Source organism: Pezoporus flaviventris, unplaced genomic scaffold, assembly GCF_033815535.1.
Source record: "Pezoporus flaviventris isolate CSIRO_AGI_PZ_B2104156 unplaced genomic scaffold, CSIRO_AGI_Pfla_v1 ptg000213l, whole genome shotgun sequence".
NCBI lineage: Eukaryota > Metazoa > Chordata > Aves > Psittaciformes > Psittacidae > Pezoporus > Pezoporus flaviventris.
The window spans coordinates 7,894,225-7,916,049 of record NW_026892761.1 but is presented as its reverse complement, the minus strand read 5'-3'; the positions used below and the strand labels follow the sequence as shown (position 1 = coordinate 7,916,049).

Sequence of the window (21,825 nt, the reverse complement as noted above, 5' to 3'; positions counted from 1 at the left end):
TAACACTCGTAACTGCGCCAGCTCATCCTGTAATAGCTTCTTGGGCACAGGTAGAAGGTTGTCTGTGTGAAAAGACAGTTATGTTATTTTCTGCTTATGTGACTGAGAATATTTTGTTATTTCAGGGTATTTCAGCAAATGAAAGAGACACCTTTGGGAAACTGGGAGAGGTTTTCTGCTGAGCAGGAGCATACATTCAATCTTTAGTTCATTGCTTTTGGTGGGCAAGCATTAAATCAGGACCTGTGATCAGATCTCCAGCAACTCCTTCAGTGTTTGTTAGTGTTCCTCATTCCTGCCTCAGTCAGAAATCCTGAGAATATGAAAAGTGGTAGGGAAATCAGAAGTTAATCTGTGCCCTTCTAATTCTGCAATGAGGTACTGTAATGTGAGAGCAGGGAATAGTGTGGAGGAACTTAGGAGTTTGTGGAAATTAGAAGAGGGATATATGGAAGAGTGTGTTAGATCAGCCAGTTGTCTGGGAGAGAGGGCAGTGTTTCAGCATTGCCCCTCGGTGTGACTGCAAGTTATGCATTTGAGGTTTTATTCTTTAAGTGATTACATATACCTCTGCCCCAGACTTTTCAGGTTTTCCATGCCTGACCTAAGGAGATACCAACACTGAAGTGAGTGGGAACTTTTGTTCCTCCAGCGATTCAATCCCTCGATGACTTTAGTACCCATGAATCACCTCAAAACCCCCTCTGGGCACTACAAAAACCGGGGGGAGGGCTTGGTGGTAGTACACTGAACTGCAGCTCTATGCATTACTGCTGTCGCATCATATAAGAAATGCTCCCTTTCAGCTTTAAAGCATCGTGCTTTATTACTGTTCTGACTTATCTCTAAATATAGCAATGCCGGAACATCTGCTTATTTAAGTAGTTCCATTTGGTCCTAAATCCATCAGGTTCTTGTAAAAAGGACTTTAATAGGTGCTTTTCTAGTGAATAGCTGTGAGTTGCTAAAACTCCTTGGCCTGGGAAACACTATTACATACTTTAAATCTTCTCTATTGCATTGATTAGTTATTTTTAAATAAATGAGCTGTTTTGAAAGTTCTTTTTAGTCAGAGTGATAGGACTTGAACTGAAATTCATATGCCAGGCAGCAGCCTTGTGAAATGTAAACTGAGTTATAAACCTATAGAAAATGGATTTTATTATGGAAATGTAAACTGTCCCCTAAGCATAGCGTGGGGAGGTGATGCCATAACAACATACTAGTAAGTAATAAACAACAGCCAGTATTATCTCAGATGACTGGGTAGAGCTAGAAATGTATCTGTTTGGGTGTTGAATTATCCCCAAATTTGAATTATGGGCATATAATTCAAATTATCCCCTTCCAGCAATATAAAGTCTGACAGACATATTTTTTTAATATACTTCTTGTGCTGTTTTGCATTATGTCACATCCTCCAGCGTTAAAACCGCAGCTTTCCTAACATGATTCATCAGAAATCAGGGGGGAAAAATAGTTGAGATCTGATATACTGAGTACTCTTAAATTACATAGCAGCTTCAAGTATAGCGTATGAGGAGACAGGAGCAGAGTGAATAAGTATGTCTCAGGCTGTCATGTCCGTGAACTGGGAAACTCACTGGCTCATTGAATCATTTCCTGGTACTTCTGCTCATCCATCGATACTGAGAGCAACCAGACTGGCTTTACAGAGATGAAAGCTAGAGTAATTCAGAGCCAGCTGTAATTCTTTATAAAACATACACTAAGTATTTTTGTTGACTCCTGCATGACATTTCCAAGGTGGCTGGGAAGCCAGGCCATTTGTTACACAGAATCTAGATCAATAGAAAGCACAGAGGAAAACAAGTAAAGTTAACATCCAGTGGAAAGGACAGAACAGCTTCCGAGTTTGCACATCTCAGAAGTGCACAGTGTACATTTCAGAGGAACATCCTGTTCTTCAGAACATTATATTCAATTACTGAAAAATATTAAGTGTGAGGAAAAGCTGCTGCCTTATGTGTATGTGATTGTCAGATTTTACCAGTGTATAGAACAGAAGCATTTGCACCCCCTTTTTCTTCTAGCTTTTCTGTGCAATCCCGATGGATACCCATGTCTTTGTAATGCATATTCCATAAATATTTTGTGGGTGCTGTGACACACCTGAATTCTTGCTTTCATTAATGCTATCTGCTTTCTCATCATAAAATTCATAGATTTTAGCATAAAAGAGAACATAATACGTAATAAAACCCTAAATATGTGGGTTTCATCACACAAGTTCTTTCAAAGATAAAAACAGTTTGCTGTACTTGTTCTCAAATAATCTTGGTCAGATTTCATAGTAGAGTCTTGCTGGCTTCAGTGGCTTGACAACTGGAAGTTTACAGTCAGTCTGGGCTCATGTTTCAAGACCTGATTTGAGAGCCAACTTCTCAAACATACTTTGTACATATTCTGGACTCGTTTTCTTCCCATTATAAGGATCAAGCCTATTTCCATTTATATTTTGTATGCTGTCCATATTCATAGAAGTTTATATCCAGGTTTTCAGTGTATTCTACATTAAAAGATGGAGGAAAACAAAATATTAAACTCCCTAGGTTTGTCTGCTTAATATTACTAGTTTTAAAATGATTTACACAGCACCTGGACTTTACATGTAAAGATTTAACTTTTGGATAAACAGCAAACTCATCTACTGCTGTGCTAGCTATTTTTACCCCACCTTGTGAGTATGCTTTTTTTATTGCTTTATACAGCATATCTGATTCTCTCTAAAGCACAAACTAAAAAATCTATCCGGCTGTCATTTGCTGCATAGTGCCATCTATCATCATGCAGCTTGGCAGCTGTAGTGCATGAGAGAGAAGGGGGAGCTGAAGCAGGAGGCACAGTCAAGGACTTTCACATGTAACACAAAAAAAAATCCCTGTCACAATTATTTATGGCTCTTGCTGGGGCACATAATAGGACACATAAAACCTCTGTTTCAGTTTCAAGCACCCTCACATCCCCGCTCCCTTGTCGAAGTTGGTCGCAGGCAGTTTTGCTTTACACATACAATTTCCTGAACAATGCCGAGCACTTGTGAAGTGACAGTGACAAATACTAGAGATGCTGGCTGCAGTTCTGCAGGCTGTTACAGGAGCACTGGTGTCAATAATCAAGGAAGGCTGCCAATGATACCAAAATGCCGGTGTGATATTCCACTTGTTCAACCAGCTATCTGCAACGCTTTTATTTTGAAGTCACAGAAACTTCTTGTGTCCCTGTAGTTCCAGGCTGTAAGGAAATAAAGTGTCAGAGGAATCTGTGCCAAGAAAGAAAAATTTCATTATTTGAACTTCTGTGTAGTTTGAGTTTGCGATAGCTAAAATACTGCTATTTCACAGCGGCTTAATGAATATTTAGCAGTTTCCTATTAGTGTTAGCCTGGTGTGAAGTCTTTTTGTTAGGGTCTATCATACCAGCCCTCTGCATGGTGTTCTTGACATTGTTGCTCACAGTGTAACCTTTGGTTCAAGTCCCAGCTGATGGATTTCATAGCAACTGTGTCTGCTGCCTCTCTAGATGGCAGGCAATGGAAAGCTGTGCTGCTAAGGAAACCATGCTTTAGATAATTAAACATAAAACTCGGGTCCAATCCAATAAATTGTCTTGCTTGCAGTTTCTCAAGAAAGAGTGTAGACAGATATTAACCTTGATGTCCCCATTAAAGTCCTCTGATACACTTTTTATTTCCCATATCTCATAGTATTTCTGATCTCCAGCGTTAAGTAGCAGACTGTTAAATTAGCTGAAGAGAGCTCAGAATATATTTGCTCCTGTGGAGCAAATCAGATTTGAAGGTACAATCCACAAAAACACCAGGAATTCAAATTGAACAGAAGCACTTGAAAAACACACCACCCTTAAGTACAGTACTTTTTCACTGTTCTTAATGCAGCCGCAAACAGCGTTCAAATGCACAAAGTGACTGTTGATAAACTTACCTATTAATAAATCAGGGTTACATGTAACTAAGCGAAATGCACCTGACCTCTTCCTGAGGATGTAGGGACAGGTGGTGTCTTCTAGGCCAGCTTCAGTAATTTCAAATGTTAAAATATGCCTAGGACAAAAAAAAGGAAGAAAGATGCAAAGACCAAGTTAGCAAGAGATGAATTGTTATGGGGTTTTTATATTTCAGTTCTGCTGAACTGTATATGCTGTCAATTATATACAGTAGTTCATTCAAACTTGTTTCTCGTGACTGTGCTCCTACAACAGTTTCTATAGGTCAAAATTGCTCCCACATGAAAAAGGGTTGTTTCATGAAACCTTGATCCTACTAGTTCATTTACATCCCACATCCATCCTATTGCCCCTACACAAGAAGTGTTCTGAGAAACCACTCACATAAGACAAAGCACGTCTCTGCCTGTGACTTTACATTCCACCATCAAAACTCCCTCTAATTCTATACAGAGAGTTCCCGTTGAACAGAGGTGGTCTGGGTAAGTGTAAGTTGAAACAGCTGTGTGCTCTTTACCTCATCTGCACTAAGAATCACAGCCTGTTCATGCTCATTGCTTCCTCCTTCACAATCTGATTAAACATGTACACACGGGTTTTTTTCTCCTGCATAGTTTCTTTCTAAATTTCCTGTCCCACTTGGATTTGTTCTCCCACCTTAGTGAAAATAGGGGTGTGATCAAATGTTGATCAGACCATATTTGCATCCATTACTCTTGTAGTTTTCTTACTGAAAACTGAGAGAACTACAGTCCTTACTGTTTTTTCTACTGGTAACAGCAACCTAAGATGAATCTTCTAGATCCAAGTGATGTGCAACATGAATGCACAATGTTGTTTTGATTCCTGTGCAGTGGTATGGAAGTTAACATCGTTATGTATTTTGCAATAGTCATTAATTCAGAGAATATGTTCATTTATGGGAAGCCTGAGTTTATGGAGCATCTGCAGAGTTTTCTCCACAGGTCTTCATGAACCCACTGAAACTCTCATAAGCTAGCACAAACCAGGTAGAAAGCTGGCTTTGCACAACTTTGCCAGTGTGTTGCAAAATATGGATTACTTTTTCCAAGAAAAGTAGTAAAGAGCACATGAATTCTTCAGCTGTGTCAGATTTGGAAACTGCAGCGCATTGTGAAATAGGACTGCTGTCAATCAAACTAATTTCTCATGGCTCACTTCTTGTCTTTAATTTCCTTTGCTTCTATTCCCTACATGCTTGCAACATGCTTGTGGCACTTTCTGAAGATGAAAAATGTTTTTTCTGGAGTTTATAGGTGAGATGTAGAAAAGCCTTAAATACTATGAGAAAAAAATGCTTTAAGAGACAAATTATCTTGGTAGTTAAATGATCCATATCGTAGAAATGTCCATGTAGTTTCTGTTTGTTTTAAATGCATTCATTTTCTCTTGAGCTCTTTGCACTACGGCCTGTTTCCATGCTGTTTGGGTATCTTTAAAATCCTGAACTTGGAGAAATACAAATAATATTAACATTAAGGCTCATCTAAAAAGCAGAAAAATGGAAGGCTTTGGTCATGGCACATTTCATAGGATTTTCCTTGTACTAGTTCTCTTTCAGCATCTCTCTTCTGTAGAAGTATCTGGTGTATGGTACTTTTGTGGTTTTCATATTCGAGGTTTCAGTTATTCTATGTAGAAAAATGTTCACTGCCCTTCCTTTTCTTATGAATTACAAGGTTGTAAAAACATTGCAAAAAAGGTAATTTGCCATAGTCTAGGTATGTTGACTTTGGACAAAACAGCCTGGGACAAAATATTGACTCGCTGAGTCATTTGAGAGAAAGCACAAATGTTTTTTGGTGTGAGGTTTTTTTGCATTTGGATTTTAGAGAACTGGAATAAGGTTGTAAGTAGCTATAGAAACGATCTTGGTATTCCTGAGTGTGGTTCATCTCAAAGTCGGTCTTATTCTTCATTAAGTTTATTTCACGATCGTACAGACATGATCTGGTTGGCTAACATGGATACCACAGTTATATATTGAATGCCCTGGCCTTTAAACTGGCACGTTTGTAACCTCCCACTTCAAAAAAACTCTGCCCAAGAAAATTCTTGGCAATGCTAATATACATGTACTTGAAAAGCAGGGGGGAAGCGAAGTACAGTGGGATACAAAAATTGGTATACTTTATCGTTTCCTTGCAAATCACTCTTGACAATTGTGCACAAAAAGCATGCAGAGCATTTTTATACTTCGGGGTTTCTACAAGTGTGCTTAGAATCTGCTTTACCCACTCTGAGGTTGTAAATTACTATATAATGTAATATTAGATGGTAAAAATATCTTTTAATGTTTACATAATTAGGGAGAAAAAAATAATACCGTAGTACCCCCCTCCGCTCCTGTGCACAAAATCAACTGCCATACGATTGCATCACCTGAGATTGTCAACAGCTAAAAAGTACATTCTTGTGAAAGTGTGCCTTTTAGATTTTTAAACGACAAAAAGATTTTATTTACTACGTAAATCCTTTATTGCATGGCCAGCTAATGACTCCTTATTCAATCAGAGCCTTTCAGTGAGTTATTATGCAGTGTTTTCAGTTTATTTTTCTTTTAAATTAGTATTTAATAAACTTTAAGCTTATTTGGGTTTTTATTTCTTGTGATGCCACAACACATTGTTATTTGCTTGAGATTGACACCAATTTAGTAAGATGTGGCAAACATGCAGCTACCAAGGAAATAGTTTCCTTAGCAACAAGGAACCTATTGACAACGCTTTACGCGGAACCCACTTTAACCCCAATCTGTGGAGTTTCAGTTTCTCTGTTTTCTGGCAGTTCTTTGCAGCTGTACAAATCAGATGTTAGAGGACCAAATTTTGCTCTCGTATAAACACAGGCAAAGTAATCATTGATGTGCATGAAAGCAGGATTTGGTGAACAACCAAAACTTTTGAATTTAACATTGCAAGTTAAGATGTAAAGTGTACAGTGTAAAAGTCTGAGCTTAAGTAAGGTTACACTAGCTGTGAGCGGAGACCAGCTGGCATACCCAGCATTTAATAGAGCTTCATATAAAATAATGGAAGGAAAAAAAGTCCTGATGCGTGACATTTTTGGTCATCAGATATTTATATGCTATTGATGTCAGAAGCCTGTTGTAAATGCAACATTAAGTTTAGGACTGATAAAAATAGTGGGGAAGCAAAAGGAAACATTTTGCAGTCTCATGAGGGAATTACTCCATCTAGCTTGTCCATCTTGTAAAATAGCAGTAACAATGTATGACTTCACTGGGAGAGAAAAAGGCTTAAGCTGCTACAATTGAATTTTAATTGTTGGTTGTTGTTTTTTTTTAAAAAGTCCAATACAAGTTAAAAGTCGTTTAATTACAACATTCTTTGTTGGTTGTACTTATACTAATTGTCTTAGTGCATCTCTTACACATTCTCTGTTTTTCTAATTTAGGCACCAATAATATATGGGGTGGCCCAGTACTAATGATGGTAGCCTAAACCCAGAGGATATTTGAAAGCAAATCCTTGTTCTTCTACTGTGCAAGTCCCCATGGACTCAGATTTCCAAAGGGATTTGCAATCATGAATGTTCCCAGTTTGGAACAATCACCTAGAGACCCATTACAAGGATATGATTTTTGGAAAATGCTAAATACTGTTCTTCTCAAAATCAGATCTCTTTAAACTGTTCCCAGTTAAGCACCCAAATTTGAAGCACTGCATATGTTAGAAATCCCACGAATCTTGGCACTAACATCTCTAGCAATGGAGCAAAGCACAGAGGCAGCTGAGGCAGAAATAACCCAGTTAGCCTAAAACCTGTGTATTGCAAACTTGCTCAGCCCTGTGTCCAAGGTAATAATATCTGCTGAGACACAGGGCAAGTAATCTTGGATGGAACAAGGCTTAGATATTTTTCCAGGCCTGATTCAGTATTTCTGCAAAGTTGAGTATCAGCTCTCGTGCTTCACAACTGCCTGCAGTGAGTTAACGCAGTGATGTAGGCACTGCTGTCCGTTGCATCATGCAAGGTTGACCTCTGTGTTTCCATAGTCCTTTCACACACACAGGTTTTTATACTGATGTGTGTTTTAATGATATTCAGGATAACATAATAATAAAGCCATAAATCCTAGTATTTAATGTACGTGTAGACTACCTTATTTCTAAGAGGGCTCTGGTCCATACAAAACTGACAGTTAACAAGGCAATTAGTATTATTGTTTGAAGGGTATGATGTTAAATAATTAGATATTTCTTTTTAAAAGAAAAAGAATCAGGAATGAAATAAGGGGGTTTTGCCAAGCTTTCCATAACAAAAAAGCATCACTGAAGTACTAAATATCAATATTAGTATAACTTCCGAATAGCTTCTAGGTAGAACTCAGTGGTTCATCTTCACCAGCTTTTAAGATCTGGGGCCAAATTTTCAATAGAAAGCTCTTATGAAATGTGCAGCAGCACATAAGTAGTCTTAAAAGAACAGGTGTTAGATTAATTTTCACCATAATTGCTTGCACTGTTTTAACACTCTTCAACAAAAAGAGAAAATTACAAAGGTGAAAAAGAATCTGTTTTATTTCAAACATGCAAATCAGCAAAACCTCTTTTGAATCAGTAAGAATCTTTATGAGGGCTTTGGTTATAGAGATCCCATTTTGAGAGTAAAGCCCTTCTTTACTTGTACATAAATAAATGTAAAAGTTACTGCACCTTGAGAAATGCATTTGAGATAATTAATATTTTCCTAAATGAAATTATTAGTTTGTGCTTCCTACTGATCTGAGTTAACTCAAGATAGATGCATGCTTTGTGCTCCGCACTTGGAAATTATTTTTCCAAGAAAGTATTAATATAACTGTGTAAAGAAAAATGGCACATCCTGAAGACCTGACTTGAGTATTCATCTGCTTTTGTGCTGTTGTTCTTTGGTTTTGGATTGGTTTTTGTTTTGTGGTGTGGGTTTGTTCATTTAGGTATCCCTTTCTGTACTCAAAGATGTTAAACTTGTGGCATCTATCAAAGAACTTCACTCTTCTGCTGCTAAACTGCTGTAATTAAATTGCTGTATCAGCAGTTCCACATTGAGCATCTCTCTCATTCTGAATAGTTGTGATTTGATTATCTCTTCCATGAACCCTTGCAATTCTGTGGATACGCTTTTGTGTAATTAGATGAAGTATGGTCCGAAAAAACAACAATATTTCCTAGCCACTGGTTTTAGAAATCCTTGCTAGAAAGAACACTAGTGATGAACTCATTGTTTTATTTTTATGCAAATTACAAGTATTATGATCTACCATATACTTTAGCATCAGTTGTTCTTCAATTTGAGAAAACGCTGATTTAAAGCATAGCTTAATATAAATTATTCAGTGAAGCGTAATAGTAAAAAAAAAAGAGAAACTTCCTTCCTTAAAATTATCACATTCATTTGGCCAAAGACAGATACAGTTTCGTTTAAAAAAGAAAATCTAAACTTTCAGCTAATATAGTCTTTAAAAATATATGTATAAAAAAAACCTTACCACCAAAATCGCCCTAATAATAGTTTAAGAACATGTTTGTAAATACATACATATAAGGGTCAAATTTCTGGCTTCCCTTACACATTTGTAATTTGACTGTTAGTAAAGACAATTAAGCTAGTTACACTAGAGTAGCAAAAGATAATTAAAGCATAATTTATTCCATACTCTAATTATTCTGAGACTGTTTGCTAAAGTATTCCTATAAACTGATACTGTGGAACACTGGTTGCATCTCAAGGCTGAAACTTTGCTGACTTATGCACAGAATACATACTGGTAGGGCAGCAGCACAGAGCTATCTTCCAAATGACCAGTGAGCTTGTTTCAGTCATACAGATCAACACATTTTCTTCCCTGTTGTATGTATGAAGAATGGGGTTATCAGTCTCTCCTGGATGTCTCTGATCCATACTGCCCCTGCATCCTCCTTTGTGCTTTAAGCTGAGAGCAGCAGAGCCCCTCTTTATTTTTTTCGTGTCCTATCGCGCAGGGCCCGGCATCAACACTTGACATAATAAATACTAATGCAGTCAAGCCAACAACTGATTTCATTGGTAACTCATCCCAAAAGGCAACTAAAAAGCCTATTTTGAAACGTATGCCTTTGTGGATGCCAAATAGTGATAATTTCCAGTTGACCTCTGCTGGATTCAAGCGAGTGAGTTGGAAGGGATATAACCTAATCCTAATGCAGGTTTCTTGAGCCATTAATTCCCTCACACTCAACCCAGGTGAGATTTCCTTTTTTCTGGAAACAGACATTTCAATTTCATTCTTTCATCTCTAGTGGGTAACAATGCCAAAAAGTAACATTAGGGATACGTTAGTACTTCAGGTTTTCTGACACTTATTAAAAACTCCATATGACTACACCACTGCCTGTCGAGGTCGCTCAAGCAGAAACTTTTTGGCACACAGCCATGGAAAACTGTGGATTAGGCACTAATGAACTTGTGTGATCTGCCCCGTTACCTTGTTAAGCTGCAGATGCTCCAGAGTTCTCTTAACAGTCCAAAAAGAAGGGGGTGACAAAGGGTGTGCAACTCTTCTCAAGCATTATCCAGGTAATGGTCTGGGTGAGACATCACATTTTGCAAGGAGACCGTGGGATCCCCAAAGATAGATTCTGCCAGGGCAGAAAATAGCAGCTAAAAGTTGAGATTTGCTAAGGAGAAGTATATTCCAAGATAGAGTAGCCTTTACCCCACAGCACAGAGCAGGGAAATCTATATGAATTAATAGTCAAGAGTGGCTGCAGATTGCTTCATCAACCTGAGTGAACTTTGCCAGGCTGTGATTTTTCAATATTAATGTTGCTGTGGCCACCTGAATACAGAGCTCAGAAGTGGAACTGCTGCTTCTCAGTGACCAGAACAGTTTGTACACCACTTGGGAGCTTTGTAGGGGTCTGTGCTATTTGCTGGAAAAGGACATGGAAAGTTCTTCCGCAAAGTATCAAATATTGCATCTCTCTCTGCAGTGTGAAATCCTGGGTCTGGAAACTGGTGGGGAATGGAGACTGGGACTTGCTGAACTAGGAGAGAACTCTGATGTCAGCCTTGCGTTCACCCCCATGTGTTGCTTCACAGGTTATCACTACTCCCTAGAAGAAAATCTGCTGCTTTTTGCCATCCAGCTTTGTGCTGCGATGGATCACACTAAGCCTTTGTTAGGAATCACTGAATCTCACAGCTATCTTCACTGCATCCTACAGGAGATGAGACTGGAGCTCCTTTATTTTCTGACCCTGAGGGTTTCAATCCACATTCTTCCCTTCACAGGAGGGTTCCCCGCCCACAGCAGTTCATACAAGCACTCACTGTTCCTCCCTGGCGTCCCAGGACTAGAACAAAACCAAGTGCTCCCAGTCCTAATCTTCAAACCCAATAATGAAGACATTCCATGATGAACAGAAAGAAGTAACTCAAGGACGTAAACTGAACCACAGTCCCTGCCCTGCTTCATTCACTGCCCACTGGGCAAGAGAGTCATTCCTTTCTCCTCCTTCTCCAGCTCTTCTCCTCTGTGCCCTGACTTGACTCATGCTCACTTCAATGAATGTTAAATAAGTAAAACCCCCAAAAGTCTGAAAAAAATTAAGCAACTGTGTTTTGGTAGCAAATAAGAAAAGAGGAGTCTTTGGGCAAATTAGAAAAGTTGATTCTTATTATTGCATTATTAAAAAGAGTATTCAGTGTATACTGGGAGAATGTCATCTTATCCATATGTATATCTCTTGCTTTCTGTTTTCTTGGTAAAAATGCCAATCTGATTCAGGAGTTCTGCCTTGAGCAAACTACACAAAAATATTAACATTTCATTAACAGAACATACCCTAATATGTAAATGATGAAACAGGACAAGCTGCTTTTTAGAGCAGTAATTGCTAATCGCAAGAGGGTCGCAGAAGCTGGAATTTGGGTGAGCAACAGACTTGGGACATGATTATACTGTAAGCTGCTACTTTGCTAACAACTTGAAAAGCAAAGAAAATCCAGTATTTCTGGTCTGAGTTGGATAGAAATTGCTGCATGTTTCTGAGGTTAATGAGAGAGGAATTAAGCACATTCACACGTGGTATCTCTGAGCTGTTTCTCTAAGAGCTGTTAATGTAGGATAGAAGTAATAAACCAATAAATTAAAGGTTCTTAATTATCATTAGAAAATATTGCTATCTTTAAATGCAGATGCAAACTGGGAGAAAAAAAGTAAAGAACTTTCAGTTTTTAAATTAGCATGAATTAAGGAAAAACACAACTCAGATTTTCTTTCTGTCAGTTTTTACTGGGGAAATGCTGAATATGCAGTGATTTTATTTTTTTTTTTACATTAATAATAATAGGAAATGGTAGATAGTGGCATCTCAGCACAATTCTAATTTAATGAGAAACAATAAAATAGTTTTCCAAAGGGGCCTATTTAGGTCCAAGAAAGGGGGATATTAAATTTTCAGGATTTATTTTACTTTCGTTAAGGTATGCTGATGTGCATTTTCTATGGCTATATTCTATCTGCTGATCAGATCTTTTATAATTTCCTTACTTGGAAGAGAGCTGATACTCCTCAGACTGGATAATTTGGAAAAAGCATCAAGCAGATCACTTTTTTCTAATTGCGGTTGTGTTGATCCACATTGCCAAACGTTTCCTTTGGCTGTGTGCAAGACAATGTCATGAAAAGAAAGGAAAGCCAATTCTCAACCCTCTTGCACAAGTCTAGATCTTGTGGAATTCAGAAAAGGAGGAGAATGATAACCCAAGAAAACCCAGGGCAATATCACAGAAGCTTCTTCACACCTCTGCTAGAAAAATTCAAATGGAAAGTTCAGCACATCTTGCAAAGGGTCTGATAAAAAGAGAAATGGAGTCACTGTGAGGTGGATGAGTGTCTGCAGGGTAGATCTGAGACACATCCTTCTGCAAAGGAATCTTGCATGAGCTTGCCAAGACATAATTTGTCTCATACTGTAGTAAACTGATAACGTATTTTGAGGAGCAATTGTTACCGAAGGAGCATCTGCATTGCCTTACAGGAGCAGTAGTTAGGCTTCTAGTCTCCTTTTTGAGCTGGGCCTACAAATGTTTTTTATATATTTGTGTTCACATGTATATTCACCTATCTAATTGAATTACTTAAATTCTGCAGCTTAAATATAAAGCAAGAAATATCAAAGTGGAAATCTTTTCAGCAATGTTTCTGCTAACAGAAGGTATTTTTCCAATAAGAAAGCATACAGTTATATACCCATTGGGTTTTTTTCTAGGCTTTTGATTTTGCTTGTTTGTTTGTTTGTGAAAACTAATTTGATAGGGACATTGTAGCCAGCTCTGGACCAAGGAAAAGTGTGGATTTTATCAATAATTCGATGAGAATGTATGTGTACCTGGAAGAGAATGGTGCTTCGCTATGACAATAAGGAAGCCAGATATCTGAATTAAAGAACAGTTACTCTATAGTGTAGATTTACAAACTTTATCTTGCGCAGTGACTGGAGGCTTTGCTTTTTATCCTAGTGCACACAGTAAGCGCGAAGGAATCAGTTTCTAACCTCTGATGTTTCTTAGGCATGCAGAAATAACAGCGTACTTGACTAAGCCATAGATGCACAAATCTGCATCACGTAGCTAGTTAATTGAGGCGTGACTGCACGCTTTCCTCATGGGTTTTCTGATTTTAAGAATAGAAGATATAATAATACTGTTGACTGGAGGTGTAGGTTACTCAGTCTTCAATTAGTGAGGGAATCTAAGGGTATTTTCTTCAGTGATTCAGGAGGTGATCATGATTGTATCTTACATCCTTTGTAATTCCCCTTTGTACATTATTTTAGGCTAAAAAGCTTCAGGAAGCATATAGAAATTCCCCCCAAATATTGGACACATAACTATTAATACAATTATGTCAATATAGTCAAATACATAGCTTCATATCTGAACGTCATTACTATTATTTAGCATTTTAACACATAACCAGTACTGTGCTAGTTTCTGTAGCACTCCGCGTTTGTTTTCAGCCTTCTTATCCTGGAAATCTGCGATGTACAATTTCTTTGTGATGTGGTTAGATCCATATATTTAGAAGAAAATCATATAACCCTAGAGATGGCAAAAGGCTCCAAGGCTTAAGACCCATGTTCTAATACCAGGAATGGCCCAGGCTTTGGGATTTCACCGTTATTATGCTCTTTTCACATGACAGTAATACTAAGTGGTTTTTTTCAAGTAATGTGTTTCTGTTATTTAACCGAGGTTTTACTTTGTTAGAAATTCCTCTTATTTACTTTCTTTACCTGATATCTTTGCATAAATTTGTTGTATCTTCCCCCTACTTAACAGCCTATCTCATATGGCAGGGGGGATGGGAGCTTTAATTCTTATCATCTGATCCCAAACATTAGTCACTGCAGTGCTCTGGGAAGGGTTTCAGGGTGCTCTGTTCAGTGCTGTACTGTTGCTGCTCTCTAATTAGGTTTCAAGTATGTATTTCCCATAAGTGCAGCAGACTGGGGTAGCAGCATTTGGCCAGTTTTAGCTTAATAAATGAAATATTTCTTTCAGGAGCAGCAAGAATGATGATTTCCAGTCATTCCTTGCTTTGTTTTCAGTGGTTCTGTTTGACATCAATCTCTTGAGACACCTTTTGGGGTAAATTTCAGTATGATCAAATTTCATTATGATCAAAAAAATAACATGTATTTGTATTTAAAGCACATAATTAACTATTGGAATTCATATTTAAACCATCATTTTCAGTTTCCGTTTTCTGTAATGTCTCTTTAGTTCACATCATCTCTTTTTGTTCCAAAGGTCTATGTTAAAAAATGCTCTTTCTTCCGAAGGACACTTGCTGTATAATCCTTTGTTAGGATAACGGGACCATCTGGTCCCATCCATCTCTCTACAATTTGATGCTGGGTTAATTGCACCCTGTCAGCATGCATGATTGACACTATGTTTTCTCTCTTCACTAAGAGTAGTCTATTAACAATGCCATTTGTCTGAATTCTAGGAGATCTTTTCACAGCTGCTTGTGTGGGACCATATACTCTTCCTAAGTTTTGCTATCAGCCATTGCAATGAAAATATATAAAATGTAAATTAAAAATAGATATTCTCAAATTTGGTGGATAGGTGCAACTCAGTGCAATCTTCTCTAAAATGGAATAAGCTGGTTTTGTATCAGTAAATTAGAGGGTTCATTATTTCTTTCGCAGAACAAGAATGGGTATCTCAGTTCATCCTGTTGTTAGTGTATTGTCACTGCAGCATGCCATGAATTATCAGGCACAATTCCTCTGACTTCAACTGAGTTATATTAATTTATCCTAGCCCTAATCTGAACTAATGTTGTAAAATACTTAATACACAATAGTTCAGTTTCTCTGTAAACATAAGCAACTGCATAACAATCTAGACAAATGCTTCATACACCATATGTGATGTTGCCTTTCCCATTTTAGCAAATACTGCGACAGCTAGGTATATCCTGGTCAGATGGTTACTCCATTTTAACATTTGAATCTCTGTGTGTTTTCCTTTATTTGAAAGAAAAGGATCCACATTGTTTCCTTGCAGCTTCATGTGAGCCTAACAATAAGGCCCAAGGTCTTTCACAGGAGTTCTCTGTTTTGCAGTAAGTATTCTCCTGCTCTCATGGTACTTGATTTACGGCACGTCCACAGGTGGATGACCAAGATTCACTGTTTGCTATTAAAAGAAATGGGGCAACTAATTCATAATTTTAAGGAAAGCCAGTGTAATAGCTCTATTAGTTTTACAGTTCAGTCTTCTCCAAGCTTCAATTTGTTCTAAGTCACTTGACTGAGAGAACTTCAGATTCCATAATCCTGATCTTTCATTGCTTTGCACTTTCTGTTGCCAATACACCCATGCCACGATGGTTTAACATTACAAGATAACATTTTGTATCCACTTACTACTTATTTTACATGTGTTGACATTAAGCTAAGGAAAATTGTGCGTCATTTTCCAATGCATATTTTCTATTCTGAAAATACTCCTGTACTAAGACTTCACTGCTTAAAACTTCCGCAGGGTTGCCACAAATAAAGTATATACAGGTAAAACAACAAGCTATGGTGAGCAAGGCGTTACAAAATTTGAAAAAAAAAGGAATTTGGGAATTCTACACTGGACCACTTTTTGACTGGCAATGCCAGTTTCTCCAGACCGTCACTGTATTAGAATGTAATGCTTTCAAGGTTTGTTGAGAAATGTTGGGGTTTGGTTATCTTCCTGTCTGAAAGCTTATTAAGAGCAGACTTACCCCTCCTCACATCCAGGACAAATCCTGTGATCGTGCCCATCCGTCAGATATCCTGGGGTAGGTGGATATCTCTAACTATGGAGCTGGGGGAGATAGATGCTCTGTAGCTCTGTAATTATGCATCCAGCTAAAATGTGGGATACACAAGTTCTTCCATTTGCACAAAATGATTCTTGAAGAACTAACTCAGTGATCTCATACATAATGTCTTTTTAAAACCACAATCTTGAACACATCCCAGCAGGTGCCCGAACACTTGTTAGCCCAAATGAGCTAACATTTGATATGGGGAAAGCGCTTTTTTTTTCCACAGAAGAGTGGCAGGAGGAAAAGGTGGGGTTTATCCTAATTCAGAATAGAAATTTTTCTTACTAACTCTACTTCTGATAATTTTCAATTTTCTTATTTGTTTATTCTATAATTCTCTTCTTCCATAACTTCAGCAAGCTATTTATAGATCTTCAAATCCCAGTTCTCTGGTACATGCAGTTGAAAAATACTTCCCTCTCTTCAGTGACTATTAGGCCTTTATATAACATATGTGCGTATCGCTTACTTGCTCTAAATTTGGTCTCACATACTCACACTATGAAAATGTTAATCTGTGAACCATTTTATAAAAATTCTTTCTGGTATTACTGGTGGTTATTATTATTTGTATTGTGCAAGAACAGGAGGTAGGTCAGTGTCACTGTGTACCAGATGTTACAGATTTATGTGAAAAGCCCATCCCCTTCTCCAAAGACTGTTCAGTCAGGAGCTCTAGTTTTGATTGTCACATCCTAACTGACAAGCTAAGTGCTGTTCCCAATTGTACTGTAACTGAGGCTGGAATGGGGCTCTTTGTTTTCCCCTTAGATGTTGGATAACTGGCACATCTCCATGTGTGAGAAGATGTGAAGACTCTGCGATATTATCAAACATCATTTCTAAAGGAAATGACAATTCTTTTTGTTACTTTCATTGGTACTTTTACATGGCAGTTGCTATAATTTAATGTAATTATATCTTTCACTGTTTTTTATTCTTCTATTGTATATATATTCATGCTTCCTCTGATGATAGTTTTCATTGCAGCTCCTGATTTTCTTTGAGAGAAATTAACTGATTACCTTGCTGCACCTCAAGAGATATGACCCCCTAATATCCTTGCTGGATATTTTTCCATTTCAGGCTTCTCACTGATGAAGCAGTAAGATGCCCTAACCATTTCTATTCATACTAACTCTGTCCCCTACCATATTTTGCAATTGTCATGAGAATAGTAGTTCATTGAATTAATCTTGTTCCTAGTCATCAAATTATTATAACTTAGTTTCAGCAAATACAGTAGCTACTCAAAAAACACATTACTTTGTAGAGCTGGTTGAAATATTGTGCAGATACAGCAAATGCGACAAAATTTGCCACTTCACTGGGTTTGCAAAAGGGAGAAAAGGAGAAAGAAATCCCCCCCTTTTTTTTCTGCTGTAATATCACTAATTACCTCATTAGCAAAAGGCTATTCCATCAACAAAAATGTGCTTTTTGTACATTTTACGCAAGTGACCTTGAAAGTTATATATGAAACAGAGGGTTTGTTGCATTTTTTTTCAGACCAAAAAAAAGCAAGGACCTGATGGATGATGTAAAAGATGGTGGAGAAGAAATAGTTCTAGCTTCAGAGGAGACAGGACCACTACACTCTGAGAAGCAGCGACACTGGCTATGCCTCTAGACCTTGGCTAAATTCTTCTTGTCTTTGTGTCCTTGGGCAAGTCTGTTCAGGCTCCTATACCCCTTCCTACTGCTTCCTACTCCCGTTTTCTGCCTACCATGTTAAATTACATCAGGAGATCTTAGGGGCACAAAGCTGTCTTTTATTATCTTTTGTATCTTGCTTTGTAAAATTAATTTGAAGTGTCTGGTGGAGGCATTAGGTATGATAATGTGTGAAGTAACGTGATATTGCATAAGTCAAGGTATGTTGATTCATACCACTGAAGAACTGACCATCACCATGAATTTCTGTCTATAGGAAATAGTCTCTTTCCTGATTTTTGTTGTATGATTGTGGAATACAATGTCAGATGCACTGGCAGCCTGCTAAGTAAAACATGGCTCACTACAATGTAACATGCATGAAGTTCTCCCATTTCCGCAGGCATTTCCAGTTCCTCTGCCTCCTGTTTTTGAGGCAGGATCATTTTCACTCATGTCCACCAGAACACACTTTTGAAGAGCACACCTGTAAAAGATGTGATCATAATGTAATTCATACCTACCTGGAAGAAAATAAATGAATCTTTATTTTATTACGGCACATATTGTAGTACTAGAATCTGTGAAAAGCAGCAGATGAGTTAAAGACTAAGATTTTAACTGTGCATGTTTCTGCAGTACAATTGAGAATATAGTTACCTGCCACTGTGGATACATCCTGAATACCTGGTAGATTACAAAATTAATAATCTGCTGACTTAGTTCTTTTCATTTTGTCCCTCTGCAGCTTGAACAGATTCCATTCTTGAAATCATGAGCCATGTACTGGCTGAATCCCGGTGACATACCTATATTATTTTGTCAGAAGTTAATATATTTGATCCTGTTTATGAAAAAAAAAAAAAACAACCAAACCGCACATAGTGCTAGGCTAGTCTGTTATATTCTTCCCATTCCCATGTACAGAAAGAGTGTTTCTTTCTAGGAGTTGCAGTTGGGATGATTTTTATGCAGGTGAGACAGAAATGGAAATTCTCTACATTTCTATGAACCAGTATAGGCCTACTGGCTAAGAATCTGAAATTAAAGCTCAGAAATCAGTTTCCTCAACCAGGAGATAAAACATGAAATATTCTTGGATAATTTGCTATTAAGTCTAATGTTACCCACCAAAATTCAGTGGGGTGTCTTAATTGTACTATGGGCAAAATCATGACTGCATTGAAATCAATGATAAAACATGTTTCAAAGCCAGAACTCCACTGTTTCTGATACTGATGAAAATACTGCTTCAAAATCAAGCACTAAGAGAAAATAACTAGTCTCTTCATCGGCTTTGCAGGAGAACTGATCACCAGGACATTTAAGCTATAAAAAGAAGGGTATTTGTAGCCATAGTCAAATTAGTATTCTCTCAGAAAAGCTAATAGCAGTTCACTAAAATTCCTAATTTAAATCTATTTTATAAAATAATTTGCCTTTCTGAATTTTCCAATGCAGATAAAATCCAGGGTTTATATTCTTCTTTTATCAATTTATACTAAACTTATGCGATCAAACTTTGTTCTTGCAAAGTCTAGACTTTCATCTTAGGGGCTCATGCTTCCCACTCTTTGTTGGCTCATGAGCTAGCTTTTCTCAGAGTAAACTGGAGGGGAGAGAGCATCTGAGGAAAGAATGATCAGCTTATGCTCAAATTTGGTCTCTACAGACCAGAGCAGGTTGACCCAGTTGTCTTGTGAATCTGAATTAAATCAGAGCTAACAGAACCAGAGGAGAGGTGGCCGGTTACTAGTGGGGAAATTCAGACTACTTCTGTCAGTGCTAATGAAGATACTCTAAGCATGCTGCAGTGGAAAGCCCCAGCTTTCAATTTGTTGTTGCTTCTGCATATGAAGGTTTAAAAAGCAATCAAGTAGCAGGGATTCTTCCTGGTTGTCTCAGCTCCCTGAACAAGTATGAGGTGCCCCTACCTGTGCTTTCTTTCCTACTCAAAGGCAAAATGGGCTTTTAAGTCATGGAAACCAAATGAAGCAATATAGCAGTGAGGAAGAGTGTAGAGTAAAATATAGCTTATGGGATCATGCATTCCTACACTAAAAAATTCTGTGTAAGAGTGTTTAGTGATAGATGCAGCTTGTAACAACATGGATTTGTTTGGGTTTTTTGTGTTCCCAAGTCCAGAGACTGTGAGGTTTCACTTTTCAAGAAGCAGTCATTTTTACAGTGCACTTTCGTACTGTCAGAGTTGCTGGGGAAGAAATTCAGTCAGCCATTAAAAGGTGGGAAAGCATCCTGCTGTTATGTATATGAGAGCAGGGCTTTGTCTTGTCACATGTCAGATACGCAGCAGTAGAGGGAGAGAAAATCGTATTGGTATGTGATGGAGTTTGCAAGATGTCCTCCAAACCTTAATTATTGGAATGTGTCCTGGGATAAGTGATGCTGTCATTGAACCCTGATTAGTTCAGAGGCAGGGTGGATGCAAGAGGGAGGAAACATAATGTCAGACTGGTTAATTAGCAAGCAAGTAAGAGCAACCCAAATTGTACAATCTGATGAGCAATTTGTCACTTACTCATTTTAAATGAGAAATGTGGTATCGCTTTGCATTTCTTTTATATTTTCCATTTTGAATTAAGTTTGTGACTTCTCTGTGGGGTAAGCAAGTGTCAGTGAGTTTACTACTAGGTGAGATAAACTCAGGGCTAAGCGACTTGTCCAGAGGTTACACATCAGGATCACTGGTGAAAAACCTACCAGCCACATACTCTAACCTGGTTTAGAAATAAGGAAATATGGTGCTGAAAAATTAGAGAGATGGAGAAGAATGTAAACTTCAAGGTCAGAATATTTTGTCTGTTGATTATACTGTCCTCAGCATGCTCACGGTTTCAGTTCATTTATCATTCCTAGTGGGCATACAAATTTTTAGAACATGAGTTTGGGGTAAATATATTTTGTGCTATTTTGGTTATACAAAAGCTACTGAAAGCTGATTTAAACTAGCAAGTGGGAGTCTCTATCTGCACACAGATATTCTTCAGTGACATGGTGCTGCCAAGTGGCTTCTCTACCTCCCTTTCACTTGCAAAGGGGAAACCAGCACTGATGCACTGCTGCACTGCTGCACTGCGCAGTCTTGGAGGGTCAAGAACAACCACGCAGAGCTCAGAGCAATTTTATTACTGCAGGGACTAGGCTTGATCAAAATCAGAGAAAACCCAAGCATTCTTTCTTCCGCCTTTAGATTCCTGGGCTGCATCTCTGACATGGCTTAGGACTGTTTGTGAATGTTGAACTTCTAATATACTTGTGAGCCGCTCTTCCTGACATTAATTATTTGAATGATTCTTGATACTAGTTATTTGAGCATTTCAGGAAAGCAAACCTAGCTCTCAGAAGACTGCTATTTCTTTGTAAACGCTCAGTAAACATTACCCTTTAAAATGAAGAAGGGTAATCATCCAAACATGTAACTTGGAAGGTGTTCAGCCAAAAAAAGCAGCAAAATCATTTGCTATTGTTCTTTCACAACGGGAAGATTTTTTTTAGCCTTTGAAAAGTACAGAGTACTTTAGCATTTCCTGGATCACTTTTGAAGACTTGCAGCTTCTGAAGGAGTCCTTGAGTGATCTTACGAACAAGCAGTGCTTTAAAGCATCATATCAAGCTTTTATAATAATGTCTTCAAGATGTCTATCATTTAAAGTCTGAAGAAGGGCTTGTCTCTCTGAAGGCTTGTCTGTCTTTTGCCACTCTAATCAGTTGATCTAATAAAAGGCATTACCTCCACATACAAAATGCATATTTCTCGTATCTTTGGAGCATCA

At 37.9% G+C, this 21,825-nt stretch overlaps 1 long non-coding RNA gene across 1 annotated transcript in view; it reads left to right on the top strand.

The window, feature by feature from the left end:
* LOC133262520 (uncharacterized) overlaps positions 1-18,414 on the top strand; it is a 169,950-nt gene extending 151,536 nt beyond the window's left edge. Inside the window, exons 6-7 of the long non-coding RNA XR_009741332.1 lie at positions 15,014-15,097; positions 17,150-18,414. This is a non-coding gene — a long non-coding RNA (uncharacterized LOC133262520). The remainder of the gene's footprint in view (positions 1-15,013; positions 15,098-17,149) is intronic.
* The last annotated feature ends 3,411 nt before the right edge of the window (positions 18,415-21,825 follow it).